Source organism: Trachemys scripta, chromosome 2 (genome assembly GCF_013100865.1).
Source record: "Trachemys scripta elegans isolate TJP31775 chromosome 2, CAS_Tse_1.0, whole genome shotgun sequence".
NCBI classification, from domain to species: domain Eukaryota; kingdom Metazoa; phylum Chordata; order Testudines; family Emydidae; genus Trachemys; species Trachemys scripta.
The window spans coordinates 106,441,018-106,455,868 of record NC_048299.1 but is presented as its reverse complement, the minus strand read 5'-3'; the positions used below and the strand labels follow the sequence as shown (position 1 = coordinate 106,455,868).

Genomic DNA, 14,851 nt, shown 5'->3' with positions numbered 1-14,851 from the left:
ATGGAGGTGGTCAGCTCTCCCAGCGCCGCGACCACACAAGCCACATTAAAGTGCTGCCGCGACAGCACTTTAGCGTTGCCAGTGTAGACTAGCCCAAAGTTACAGCACCAGCAGTTACAGCACTGCTCAGAGAGCATAGAAGGAAAACCGCAGTGTGTGTTCACACTGACAGCTGCCAGCGCAATAGCGTATTCACACTTGCAGTGGTATTCAGAGCAGTGCACTCTGGGCAGCTATCCCACAGAACACCTCTTTCTCTTTTGCCACTGAGACTTGTGGGAAGGCAGAGGGGGTGGTGGGGCATCCTGGGTCCCAATGCCCCATGATGCATTGCTTCACATCCCAGCAATCCCTGTGCTTCCATCCGCATTTGGCGCCGTCTTTCAACGGTTTGTGTACTGCATGCCCTGCCTCTTTTGGGCTGCAGGAATGGATCCCGAACTGCTGACCAGTATGCTGCTCGCTCTGACCAACACGTCATGAGTGGCAGTGGAGTTATTCCTTAAACTAAAAAAGGTAAAACAAGTGCGACATTGATCTCACCACCTGTAGTAGCTATGACACGAGATTGCTTGTGGGATTCACGGAGGTGCTGACAGTGGAACGCTGCTTTTGGGCTCGGGAAACAAGCACTGAGTGGTGGGATCACATCGTGATGCACATCTGAGATGACAAGCAGTGGCTGCAGAACTTTTGCATGAGGAAAGCTGCATTCATGGGACTGTGTGATGAGCTCGCCCCAGCCCTGCAGCGCAAAGACACGAGAATGAGAGCCGCCTTATCGCTGGAGAAGCGCGTGGTGATTGCACTGTGGAAGCAGGCTAGTCCAGACTGCCACCGATTGGTCGCTAACCAGTTCAGAGTGGGAAAATTGACTGTTGGAGTCGTGTTGATGGAAGTGTGCAGGACCATTAATCGCATCCTGCCCCGAAAGACCGTGACTCTGGGCAACGTGCGTGACATTGTGGATTGCGTTGCACAAATGGTCTTCCCTAACTGCGGAGGGGCGTTAGATGGCATGTACATTCCAATTCTGGCACCAGACCACCTGGCCCCTGAGTACATTAATTGCAAGGAATATTTCTCAATGGTTCTCCATATGCTTGTGGATAACCGTGGGCGTTTCACAAACATTAGCGCAGGCTGGTACGGAAAGGTGCATGACGCGTGCATCTTTTGGAACACTGGCCTGTTCAAGAAGCTGCAAGCAGTGACTTTCTTCCCGGACCAGAAGATCAGGGAAGTTGAAATGTCCATTGTGATCCTCAGAGACCCCGCTTACCCCTTAATGCCATGGCTTATGAAGCCATACACGGGGCAACTTGACAGCATCATGGAGCTCTTCAACAACAGGCTGAGCAAGTGCAGAATGACTGTGGAGTATGCATTTCTCTGTTTAAAAGCCCGCTGGCGATGCCTCTATGGGAAGCTGGACCTGGCCGATGACAATATTCCTACGCTTATAGCTGTGTGCTGTACGCTCCATAATATTTGTGAAGGGAAGGGTGAAAGCTTCACTCAGGGCTGGACCGCAGAGGCTCACTGCCTAGATGCTGAGTTTGAACAGCTAGAGACCAGGGCTACACCTTGTGGTAGGGGTTCTGCAGCTCCTTCACTTTTTCTCTACAATGTAGTGTGTCCCGGTCATGGCCCCTTTCTGTCATGCATCATGAAATCTGTCCGTAGGTGTCATAATTCCTATGGCTGGAGCGCAGGTGGGACTGCATAGCCTCCTCTCCCCAAATGCTGATGAGGTCCAGCAGCTCGGCATTGCTCCAAGCGGAGGATTGCCTGGTGCATGGAGCAGGCATGGCCACCTGGAAAGGTGCACTGAGACCACTGAGCAAACAGGAAGGGGACTTTCAAATCTGCAGAGGAATGTACGGGGTGCGGATGATGGTTGGTCACCTGATGGCAGGGCAGTAAAATTCAAATCAATGACCAGAGAGGTGAGAACAGGCATTGTGGGACACCTCCCGGAGGCCAATCGCAGCACTGTAATTGCCACTGTGTCTACACTGGTACTGCAGCACTGTAGCCCCGGTACAGAAAGCTGTACGCCTCTCGTTGGGGTGGTTTTTTTAGAGCACTATAACTGCGCAGTTTCTGCGCACTAAGTGGCTTGGCAGTTTGTACACCTTGGGAGTTACAGCGCAGAAAGCTGATTACTGTGCAGAAACTTGCCAGTGTAGACAATGCCTTAGACAGTAAAACTACCTATATTCAAATTCTAGCTCTGCCATGAAGAATAGGAGTGCTGCTTCTCTCTCCCACTTTTTTTCAGAAGAAAAAACTGGGAGAGTTTAGAGTAAAAGGCAGGGTGAGGGAAAACAATATTTATCTCTGTCACCCCTTCACTGTACACTGCTAGGCACAAACTCTCCCCCATCCAATCCGACTTTATCCTACCATCTCTCCTTGTTGTCTCATTCTCACCCTCATTCACTGGTCAGTTAAATTCCTTTCCTCCGTTACTCAAACCTGCCAATTCAACCCAACCCTCTCCCAGCTCAGAAATTCTTCAGGCCCCCTCAGCTTAAACCAACCCCCACTGGCTCAGAAATCCCTTCTCACACTCATTCTTCCTGCATGCTGAGGCTTCCCCCCAGGGCCGGCCCACAACATTTTGGCACCTGAGGCGGGGAGCTCAAATGACGCCCCCATGCCCCCTCGCTTGGACCAAAACTTTGAAAGGTCTCAATTTTGCCCTCTTCCTGTTCTGCTCCTCTCATGGTACTGCTCTGCTATCTGCCCAATAAAGGAGAACTAACAACTTAAAATGCCTTGTTCAAAAATTTTAAGTAACACTTAACTTTCAAACACCTGAACAGCAAATGTAACTTTTCTTGTCTGCATAGTAAACACTAGCATTTTTATCTGTTTGAATAATCAAAGTGGTGCTTTCCGTGCCTTCTTGGTTGCCAAGATTTGAACTGCTTCCTGAAGGTCCACAGTCTGGGCCAGCTCATGCTCTACTGAGATGGTTCCAAGGCCGACCAGCCTCTCCTTTGTCATTGTGGAGCATAGATGTGTTTTTATTAACTTCAGCTTGGAGAAGCTGCGTACTCCACTGGAAACTGTTACAGGAAGTGTTAGAAGTATGCGCAGAGCAACAAAAGCATTTGGAAAGAGGGTGGCCATCTTATTTGTGCACATATATTCCAGAACAGCCTTTGGAGTTGATCCTGCTGAAATGTATCTTGAAAGGGCTTTCAGTTCATCACCTAAATCAGTGGTTCTCAAACTAGGGCCGCCACTTGTTCACGGAAAGCCCCTGGCGGGCCGGGCTGGTTTGTTTACCTGCTGCATCCACAGGTTCGGCCAATCGCGGCTCCCACTGGCCGCGGTTCACCGCTCCAGGCCAATGGGGGCTGCAGGAAGGGCGGCCAGCACGTCCCCTGGCTCGCGCCCTTTCCTGCAGCCCCCATTTGCCTGGAGCAGCGAACCGCGGCCAGTAGGAGCTGCAATCGGCCAAACCTGCAGACGCGGCAGGTAAAAAAACTGGCCCGGCCCACCAGGGGCTTTCCCTGAACAAGCGGTGGCCCTAGTTTGAGAACCACTGACCTAAATCACTCGCATCAATATCGCGCATGTCAGTATGTGTCAACAATGTCTCTAGTTCCCTGCATTGCTGGTGTAGGTCTTCTTCAGGTATAGTGAGGAGTCTTGGAATATCATACATCCCAAATGTACTGCTGTGTTCCTTGAGTTGCATGAAATGTTCTTCAACTGACTAACCAGGTGCTAGATTGTGCAATACAAAGAATTCAACTTTGAATTGTTGTTTGGGGTCTCTTATGGGATTACCCCATGCCTCGTAATCAAAATGTCTTCTTCAGTGACTCTTGTATTCTTGAATGGATGGGAAAATAGCTTCAGTGTGAAGTTCCTCTGCCAACTTCTTTGCACTCTTCAGAACGTTTTGAAATCCCTCATCTGACTGGTAAGACTGTAGGTCTGACTTTGCTTTGTCCAGTTGTTCTATTGCTCCAGATATATCAAGGTCAACACCTTAGAATCTCTTGCTTACAACATTTATTTCAAACAGTATGTCATGCCACAACACTAAGCCACACAAAAATTTGAAGTTATGTATGTTTCTGGTGGTTCCATTTCCCTCTGCCACTGTTCTCCCACAAACAGTTCCTGTCATAGCATTATCCTCCATAATGGCAACTATGGCATCATCTATCTTCCCAATTTGGTGTTTAATAGGCTTTATCGCCTCCACTCGACTTTCCCATCGTGTGGCACTCAGTGGTTTTGTTAATTTCAGTTGACATGTTTGCCAAATTATTATGTATAAAAGTTAACATAAGTTCTCTAAATCAAAAGGCCATTTTGTTTTGGTAAAAGGACAAGGCGACCTCCATTGTGGGTCAGGTTCTTGTTCCTCGGAAAAGGCGGGAAAATGGAAAGAGCAGGAATCTGACCTTCCCCAACAACAACTCCCTATAAAGATCTATGAGGGGAGGAGCTAGGGGCCCTGGCTCCGAGCTTTTGAGCTGTCAGAGGTTCAGGTGTCTAGCTCTCTCTCATAGTGCGGTACGATCTTGGCACTGGCTATTGGCCTGCAATAGTTACTTACTAATTAAGTTGGGGTTGTTTGTTTGTTGTTTTGGGAAAGCAAACTTGCATACACGGACCTGGTCCGATTAGTTAGATCAATCGCGCACTCAGGACGACTCAAAGCGGGTTAGGGTGGGAGTTAAGATAGGGATACGTACCTCTCTATTTCATCTGTCGTCCACGGTCGGTGTTCATCGCTGGCTTCTGTCATGTGGATCTTGCAGCCCCTTTATCGCTGACGTCTGTAAAGGTAGAAGAACATCTTGTATTATAAGTGCATGTGTGTGCCTGTGTATTATTCCGAATCTCCAGTATCATTAATCCATTCCCCTTTCCCTTCCTTCCTCTCCCCTTAGCAAATAAAGTGTTGTTGGTTGTTTTACATTTGTGCGTGTGTTGTTCATTTGGGGTCAGCTCTGATAGATGGGCTTAAAAGGGGGACTCAGCGGGAGGTAAACTGTAAGGCTCCCCAAGATCTTCTGATCGGATCGGCCTAGAAAGATAAAAATCCTTACAGTTTCAGTGTCAGAGAGGATGTTCCCATATGTTGCTTCAAAATTTGTCATCGATGAGTTGATGCAGAGAAAAACACATAGATGCTTTGAATTACATTAAAAAATTCAGCAGCGTCACTAGAAGCTGATGCAGTATCACTGACCACCAAGTTCAGTGAATGAGAACTGCATGGGACAAAAAAAGCTTGAGGGTTTAACTCTCAGATCTGTGTCTGCACTCCTCTGTTCTTACCTCCCAGGTTGGCACCATTATTGTAGCCCTGACCTCTCATGTCAGCTATCGCAATTCCCGTATCTTCCAGCTTTTTAAGCACATTTGTCATACCAACTCCTGTAGTACCATCAGTGTCAATAAATTCTAGAAAATGCTTTCTGACAGTCATCATTGTAGGGACATTTTCACTAGGTTCTGTTGTTACAAAACGCACCATTAAAGTCATTTGTTCCGTATAGCTGATGTCAGGTGTGCAGTCCAGAATAACAGAGTAATATCTTGCTGACTTCAGATCTGCCACAATCTTCTGTTTGACTTTTGTTGCCAGTAACTGTATTTAACCTTAGTCTCATCTCAGGCTCTTTCCATCTGCTGCCTTCTCATGGCATGCCAGATTTCTAGACAGATTTTTCCAGTCCTTTGTTCCTGTAGAACCCAATGTGGCTGGAACATTTGACTGGAAGAGTTTGCAACAAAAACAGTAGGCAGCATTCTGGGTTTTTGAGTACATAAGCCATGGCCTCTCCACTTTGTCACCATTGGGGATTTCACGCCAGTGATGTGTTGGATGGAAACTTCTATTTTCATTGTCTTTGGGGACCATGAAGTGTTTTACTTGCTGTGGCCCGTGCAGTACAAGAAAGTCCCTCAGGCTACAGCTCAAGTGGGTCCACAGTCCTGGATCATCTAGACTTAAGGAACTAAACTCAGCAGCAGCTGTTTCGTGCGCGTCCACCACACTGTTCTCTGATCTACACTTTTCTTCAGGAATGTGCATGGTTACATCCATTTGAGATGGAGATATGGATGCTGCAGTAGCTGCCAGGTCACCTGCACTCTGACTAACTGGAAGATCAGGCATCTCCTCACCACTCACATCCTCAATGGGGCCGGAAGGCTCACCGTGAGCATTTGTGCTATGTATCTCAGGGGAGCTCCTTCCTGCTTAGATAGAAAAGCTTCCTTTGTTTCCTTTCTTTTTCTGAATGCTGCCTCACAGGGGCGTTTTCTTCTTTCACTCATGACTGCTCTTCTGTGCCAGCTATATTGGCTCTCAACACTCAGTTGAAGAGGACAAATAAGCAGGCTGGTAGCAGAGCCTGAGTGAGGGAAGATATCAGTGTCTTAAGGGCCTAACTGGCTCCTACTACTTCAGTTGACTGCCTGTTCTCCTCAAATGGGTCCAGGGAAGCAGCAGGAAACAGGAAGCTCCCTGAGAAGCTGGTGTTAATCAGCCCAGGCTCCTGGGGGTGCTAGAGAGGTACGTAAGAGGCTCCTCCTCCTCTCTCTCCCTGCAGCTCCTGCACCTTTCTGTTATTCCCTCTCACCTTTTCTCCTATCTGCCTGTTATGTCTCTTGTGCCCTCCTTCCTCCAGCACAGCACTCCACCATCTCTGTGCATCTAGAGCACAGAGAATACATATGCACCAGCAGCAGACACAATTTTCTACACACTGGGTCCTAGTGGTGCTCCCCCCACAGTCTGGCACCTGGTAGAATTAAAAAAAAAAAAAACATTCCCAGATTATTCTACTTCACAAAACTCATTTTCAGTAGGGGCAAATTATGCACATGAAAGCTCCCTATGCTGAGGAATGTCAAAGCAGCGCAGCAGTCTCTCCACCCCTCTCCCTGCCACAGCAGTCTGCCTGCCGCTGTATTTCTAGTGCAGGGCAGAACAGAAGCATTCCAATGATTTGCTCTTTGTTCACCAAACCTAGCAGCACACTCAGCTGTCAGATACTTTCTGGGGGAAGGGGCACAGGCCTGCAGGGCAGCAGAGATCAAAACACTGAGCAGAGCAATCAGGGGAGGCATTGTGGGATACTGGAGGAAGCCAGTTCTGTCGACAAAACAAACAGCAGTGTCTACACTGGCTCTTTGTCAACAATAAAGGGAGGGGAAAAGAAAAAAGTCTCTCATGGGGTGGACGTTTTTTGTCACTGAAACGGGGCATTTTCCCGACAAAAGTAGCATTGCAGTGTGTACGCTCTCAGTGTTTTGTTGCCAAAAGGCAGTTTTGGGCAACAAAACTTGGAAGTGCAGCAAAGTCTCAGGCTCAGAATACACAAACCAAACAGGCTCAGATAACCAATTTCCAGGCTCAAAAATCTTTCTCCTCCTACCTGTTGTCCACTACCACCAGGCTTGGAGGTGCTCCTTACATACTTCTTGCTAGATGGAAAGCAGTGTAAGAGGAAGCATGTGCATCTGATCTGAAATAAACCCACAGAAGAAACCCTGCTGTGTACATTCTCCATATGTATCCTACATGAACTTTGGGGGCTGAAGGTTACAAGAAGCATGTGCAGACAGTCCTATGTACAACCTCTCTGTGGAGCAGAACAGAAATAGCCCCACATAATTTTGTATTCCCTGTGCCGTAGCTTCTCCCTCTGCTGCTGGCAATCTGCATGTTACAGGGCCAAAAATCCTTGTATACATGAGAACTGCAATCTCCAATGACTGGAGCACATCCAGGACTCCTTTAGTGGCATCAGATGGTATGCATCCTCCCATAGATCAAGCCACACCATACAGTTGAGACATTATAAGTGGAGCTTAGTTCCATTAACTCCTAATACCTGCTACTCCCAGAAGGAGGAAGTCTTCTGTTGGCTCTTTGTTGATGCCTCAGCTGTTATTTTGGCAGTAGCAGATCACCTCTGTCCAGTAGATGATAATTTGTTTATGAACTGGCATTTAACATTCACACCACACTCTTTCTGATGGCCAGTGTTGCAACATTCAGTGGTGCCTCTGAGCAGTTGATTGGTTCTGGTATTGATTACTGAATTAAGTTTAATTGATAAACCAGGTGTAATGTGATAAACTGATGTAATGTGACCACAAAGGAATTTCCACCTGTTTAAGTTGATTTTTTTAAATGGTTTTAGTTAAATTGGTACAATTTTTGTGTTTAGACAAGGCCTTAGTTACACACTTTCAACGTATTTATTGGTGTTACATCTTTACAAATTTTGCCACAAAAGATGAAAGAGCAGCTTTGTGGTTAAGGTCCTGGACTGTATTCAGGAGATCTAGTTCTGTTTCTGGCTTTATAACTGTGATGATTTGGGGCACCTGATTGTACAACATATGAACTCTGATTGTTATTATGACATTCCATTGTTACTATGAAAATTGCTATTTCATGGAATGCTTCCAGGTCTGTGTATCCTACCACTTCTGGCGAGTCACATCCCTGCAGACCAAGGACAATGGTGGGGTTTTAGAACACAGTGTCCACCTGTTCAGTTTTCAGGTGGAAATACCAGAATGACAATGGGTTGGTGGAGCCTGGAGAAGATACTTCCCCCAACTTGTCTGCCGGAAGGAGGGAAGTTGAAAAGGGTGGAAAATTCCCAAACTGGGCTGAGGTGATGACAAATGAGGAGTTAAAAAAAGACATGGTGGAACACAGAGAGCTATGCAGAAAGTTTTGGGCAGGAGCGGGAATGGACCAGCTAAGCTCAGGGAAGGCTCCATGTTTTAGAACACAATCCATGCACTTCAGCAGAAGGTCGTTGGATGGCCCCAGAGGACCCTCACCCAGCTCAAAGAATGTTCTAGAGTGGAGAAGAAACTGAGGCAGGGAAGTGCATATAGGGTTTATTATTTTATATAGATTGTGTGTTTCTTGTGTGTTTAAGTTAAGAGCAACGGTGCTAGAATCCTGTGCAAAGTGTCTGTGCATTCCATGTATTGCAACTACCATGTGCCCCAGAGGTAAACTCTGGGCCCAGAATACTCACTTGGCTGGAGTTCTGGCAAAGGGAATGTTTAAACTCTGGGGAGAGTCACCACTAGTTCTAGGGGCTGGGCAGCGAGCTGCATGGTTGCAACTCTGTATGGGGTGCTAGACAAACAATCTGCACCCCAAGAGTGTACCTAGAGGCCCCAAGATAGGGATAGTGTATGGACTTAGTTCAGACTCTGGAGGTTAAACACACTAGATCCAGCAGCTGGATTCCCTCACAGCAGTCTGGTGAGTGGCCAAGAGGGGGTGCTTGACTGGGAGCTGTGACTGTAACCCCAACATCTTTCCGCCTTTCTTTCCATATCTTTTAAGAGGGGATAATATTTCCCTATCTCATAGGGATTTTGTTGGACTAATTCACTAGATGACATGTTCAGAATTTAAAGTGATGAATACCATAGGAATGCCTATAAAAGAAATCATAACTATATGTAGTTATTTCACATCTACAATTTACTGGAGCTGGCATCAGACAACTAATTTTCATTAATTTGTCAATCCCTGATAACATGCTGAAGTAGGCTGTGCTGTTGTGTTTTTTAATGGGATGGTGCAAGATATAAAATGCTAAACATTCTTTTTTTAAAATGTGTATATGGTTAGACTACAATATTCAACACATTTTTATATGGACTCTGCAAAAGGAGAAAAGATGGAAGTTCTTAGCTTTACAGCACTATCAACTAAAAAGCATTGGATTCCTGCAGTGCAGCTTGTGAGATCTTGTGGTATTTTGTACATCATTCTTTACAAATACTTAGTGGCTTTGATTACTTTGCAGAGCCGGCAGTGCAAACTCCTGCAATTTGTTCGCTGCAGGCATTGTAGTACCTTTGTTTAATGTAGTGACAAGTACTTTTAAAATAGGTATTTGAATTTTGGATTATAGATGACTACTGAAATGCCTTTAACATTATAAAAGTACATCCACATAATATCTACTTTTCAATGCAAGCTTCGTGTTATAAGCTTTGAAAACTCCATCTCTAGACTTTCAGAAAAATAGTATAGAAAATGAGTTCACTAGAAAAGCTTTTTGTTCTATTTTCATAGTAGTCTATGTCCTATTTTGAATGTATTTTAAAATTTGACAACTTTGGCACATCACAGTTGACTAACAAGAAAGAATTCAAAAAGCTTGTTCTATGTAGCTACTATGTAGTGGTTAGCTGAATTACTTGTCTACTATTAACCTACTAAAGTTGTGACTTTACTTTTCTATCTAAGATGGTTTAGCCATATTTCCTCTACATCAATACAGTTAATGAAAATGTTCTGTAACGGTTGCCTTTTGATTGTAGAAATTGTATGGACAGTATGCCCAGCAAGTTTCACCAAAATACTATGTCAACAAAATTAAACTACATTTAAAATACATAAAAAAATTAAAATCTGTTAAGAAATTGAATTTCTCCCTTGCTTACAAAATAAAAGTGTAAGGGTAAAACGTCATCTTAAATGAGATGCATGTCTAATGCATACTGGGTAATGATGCAGCTACCACCCTCCCACCGCCCTGATGGAACCCTATATTAAATCAATTATTTACTGGTCAATTTAATATGGAAAGTCTACTTTACTTTAACTTTCTCATAAGCTAATATTTTCTATATTCCCCATCTAGAATTTTATCTGCATTCTAATAACTATGAATTTGCTTTCTGCAAACATTCATACAAACAAATATTTAGTTGCAAATTATTTTGTAGAAAGAAGTGTTGTGCTATTCATTTTTTCATGCTAGACATGTTTACATAGCCATTGTGAAAGCTCTGTGAGGGAGAAAAAAATAAAGTAGCTAACCAGTCATACTGCAAATTATAGTTACTTTGAACATCAGATTCTTTAAGTGATTGTGAATACTTTGCAAGCAATCCATACACTGAAATGTTCATATAACCCAATTGTTGAATAATTCTGAATAAGGAATAAATTGATAAAAATCTAAATGTTCTTAGATAGTTCCCTAACAGAAAAACGATTACATTTACTGAATAAATTGTTCACTTGAGTAGTTCACCCAGCTTTACTTGTTACATGGGTTCTGCTATCATTACACTACTTTGTCAATTGCTTCCATATTATGATTGTGGTATTTTTATTGCAACTAGTGTAGAACTTTAAACAAGTTAATATTGCCAAAGCAGAAAAAATAGCACATATTTCATGAGGGTGTGTAACTACCTTTTGCTGAATATTGCTGTTGAATCCCTTTAAGCTTTTGAGCCAATATCCTATCGCTTTTATTTGCTTTTTCCTAAAACTTTTGCTTTGTATATCTTTTTCAGTGGCATCTGTCATCAACATATTCCACTTCCCTCTAATACTAGTTAACTGTTGTATTTTTTTCGGAACCTGTGTTTTTATGAATGTCTTGTAATTTTTTTGTCTCCTGTTCTAGTCTTGTTTTTTCTTGAGCTTTTTTTTTTCTTCGATTGAAGGCTTTGCTTATCAACTGACCCCCTAAATACTGCTTTACCTGCCTCCCAGAGAAGACCTCTTTTTATATTGTCTGTATAATTTATTTGAACAATGTCTTTAATTGCTGCGACCGGATCTTTGTTTTGGAGAATCAGGTAGTTCATTTTCCAATAAAATAATCTTTGGGACCCAACCCAGTCATCAAATATTTCCAGTGGTGCATAATGTTGCCAATTTCTGCAGATCTTTTCTGCTTCATTAAGGATTCAGAGATTAACAGTAAATCTATTCTAATATATAACTGATGAGGGTGTGAATAAAATATGTAATCTCTTTCCCCTGTGTGCCATTTTCTCCAGCAATCTGAAAGACTGAATTGTTGGCACAGGAAGTCAATGCTGTGCCTGCTTCCTTATGCCCCATGTCTTTATCAGATCTGTCCCCATAAGGAGTTGGTATCCAATTGAAGTCTCCTCCAAATATAATTTCCCTTTCCCAAAAGTGTTGCAGTGTTTTAAAGAATTCCTTTAAAAAAGTGGGGTTTTTTTGCTTTGGGTTACAAGCATACACTGATCTCACTTTTATTAATAAACCAGAAATTGTGTCTTTCAGCAATTTAAATCATCCTCATCCTTAATTTGACCTTTAATCTGAAAAAGTTCATCCTTAGCAAATATTATGCCCACTCCTCTTTTCTTTTCTTTAACTGAAGCAAAATATGTCTGTTGAAATCAGTTACCTTTCATGTGCATAATTTGCCCCTGCTGAAAATGAGTTTTGTGAAGTAGAATAATCTGGGAATGTTTTTTTTTTTTTTAATTCTACCAGGGATTTTTCCCCCCTTTTGATGACATTATTTAGCCCTTTGACATTCAAAGTTATTACTTTTAAAGGAAGAGACATTCAGAGAAACTATTTCTTATTGAAAAACCTGAAATTATTGTGATTCTTTAGATGTTTGATTACATGAACCCTTGTGTTGCCCATGTCTCTCTTGTTTCTAATTATGTTGCATGCACTATGTGTGCCTGAATATGGCTAGTTTCTGTGTAAACTTCCATAGCTGGTACTTGTGTTATTTCACCCCTGCCTCCACAGTTTCCTCCACTCTTCTGCATTCCCCTTAGTCTAACTCCACAAATTAAGTACTAACATAACACGTAAAACAGTACCCAAACAACTCTGCTTTGCTCAACTCTAAACCCTTGTTTTCTCCCCTTAAGCACTTGAACTGCTTTTCTTGCAATCCAAAGGAGATATGTTCTCTACCTATGGGACCTTGACCCTCCCCCTAAGGGATGGATTGCCATCTGGTCATTTGAGTTATAGGGAGGACTTACACAGACATCTTAAATGCTCCTTCCTCTCCCTCTCTTTCTCCAGTCCCCTCCAACCTTGAAATCATTCCCCCACTCCAGTCTTATAGTCCTTGATTTCCTCTAGGTCAGCGGTCCCCAACCTTTCTGTTGCAATAGCATATTCATGTACCCAGAAGAGTGTGGCGGGCGCCGGACGACCAGCCGCTGAAATGCCGCCGAGAAGCGGCGTCATCGAGAAGCATCGCCGCCAAAATGCCGCCAAGAACCGGCGTCATCAAGAAGCGTCACTGCTGAAATGCTGCCAAGAAGCAGAGGCATTTTGGCGGCGATGCTTCTTGGCGTTGCCGCTTTTCGGCAGCATTTCGGCGGCTGGTTGTCTGGCGGCCGCACTCCTTGGCGGCAGGTTGTCCGGCGGAAGTGCTCCCTTGTTATTAGGCGGGTGCCCATAAATGCCCTGGCGGGCGCCATGGTGCCCACAGGCACCGCGTTGGGGACCGCTGCTTTAGGTTTTAAAATACAGAACATAGCTTAATGATCACACCAATTACAGTAAAGGTCATACTACTGTCTAGTTGTTCATTCCTGGTGACTCCCAAGAAGTCCCTTCTGATTAGTATTTGGATTACTACTCAGGTATCTGAGTTCTCTTGGTCAGCTTCACCTCTGCCATTGCCAGTATGGTTTCTAGAGTCTTTGTCTTTTCTTTTCCTGTCTTCTTTTTTCTGGGTTTCACCATTTGCCAGCAGTTTTTCAACAGCTTATCTCTAGTTACTACCTCTGGAGAGTCTTCTTGTACATCTGGGATTTGGATTTCTAGCCCAAGTGACAGGAGTGTATTTTTCCCTTGTTTACAGTCTCTTATTGTATAATACTGATTTTGAAAGCTGAATGAGAGTTTAAATGGGAATCCCCATCTGTAGTGGATATCTGCTCTCCTGAGTGCTGCTGAAATTTCCCCCAGCTCTTTTCTCTTTTTTTAAAGTTAGGGCAGAAAGGTCATGGAAAATTTGCAGCTTGTGGCCTTTGAGTACGAGCTCTGAATGCTCTCTGGCTTTTTTCATGATTACATTTTTTTTCTTTTGATAATCACGCAATTTTACAATTAGGTCTCTGGGTTTATTATTTTGAGGCCCAGGTTGGGGAAGCAGCGCTCTATGTGCTCTCTCCACTTTTACCTCTTCCAGAGAGCTCAGCTGTAGCAACTCCACAATTACAGGTTTGACATACCAGATTGGGTTTCCTGCTTCAGCATTTTCAGGCAGCTCCTTAATTCTGATGTTGTTTCTTCCCGATCCGTTTTCTATATCATCCAGTTTAAGATGCATTTCTCTCTCCCTCTCTCTCTCTTTGCTCCATCAATACCATGCAGCTCTGCAGATCTGTTTATTGATCACTTGCTTCTCTTAGGCCAGTCTGTAGCAACGTGAGACTGTCTTCCAAGTCAGCAACTTCCTTCTGTACTGTGAGAAGCTTGGTCATCAGATCATCTCTCAAGGCCTTAAACTCAGAGATCATCTCCAGAATGTCTGCTTTGGTAGCCATTTCATTTGGCATTTCTGCCTGATTTGCCTGCCATGTGCTCATTTGGACTCTGAGAGGTTTCTCCGCACTGTGAGCCAGAAGCAGGGCCGATGCAACCACTAGGCGAACTAGGCGGCCGCCTAGGGTACCAAGTGGTTGGGGGCGCCAAAAAGTGCGCTCACGGGAAGCAGTGGAGTGGAGGTGAACTGGGGCAGGAGGGTGCGGGGACGGCTGCCCGCAGCAAGTAATGGGGGGCGTGCAGGGGAACCGCTCCCTGCTCCAGCTCACCTCTGCTCCGCCTTCTCCCCTGAGTACACCGCCCCCACTCTAATTTTCCTCCCCTCCCAGGCTTGCCGCGCCAAACAGCTGATTGGCGCGGCAAGCCTAGGAGGTGGGAGAAGTGGAGCGACGCCAGCGTGCTCAGGGAAGAAGGCGGAGTGGAGGTGAGCTGGGGCAGGGAGCTGCCACAGGGGGGCTGCCTGAGTGGAGGGGGGGGGTAGGGAGCTGCCGTGGGGGGCACCGCAGGGTGGCT

The 14,851-nt window shown here is 44.6% G+C and overlaps 1 protein-coding gene across 1 annotated transcript in view; it reads right to left on the bottom strand.

The window, feature by feature from the left end:
* The window catches only part of INO80C (INO80 complex subunit C), an 86,991-nt gene that overhangs the window by 40,917 nt on the left and 31,223 nt on the right, over positions 1-14,851 (bottom strand). The window contains exon 2 of the mRNA XM_034761372.1: positions 4,728-4,811. The gene's annotated coding sequence lies outside the window, so the exon portion shown is untranslated. The remainder of the gene's footprint in view (positions 1-4,727; positions 4,812-14,851) is intronic.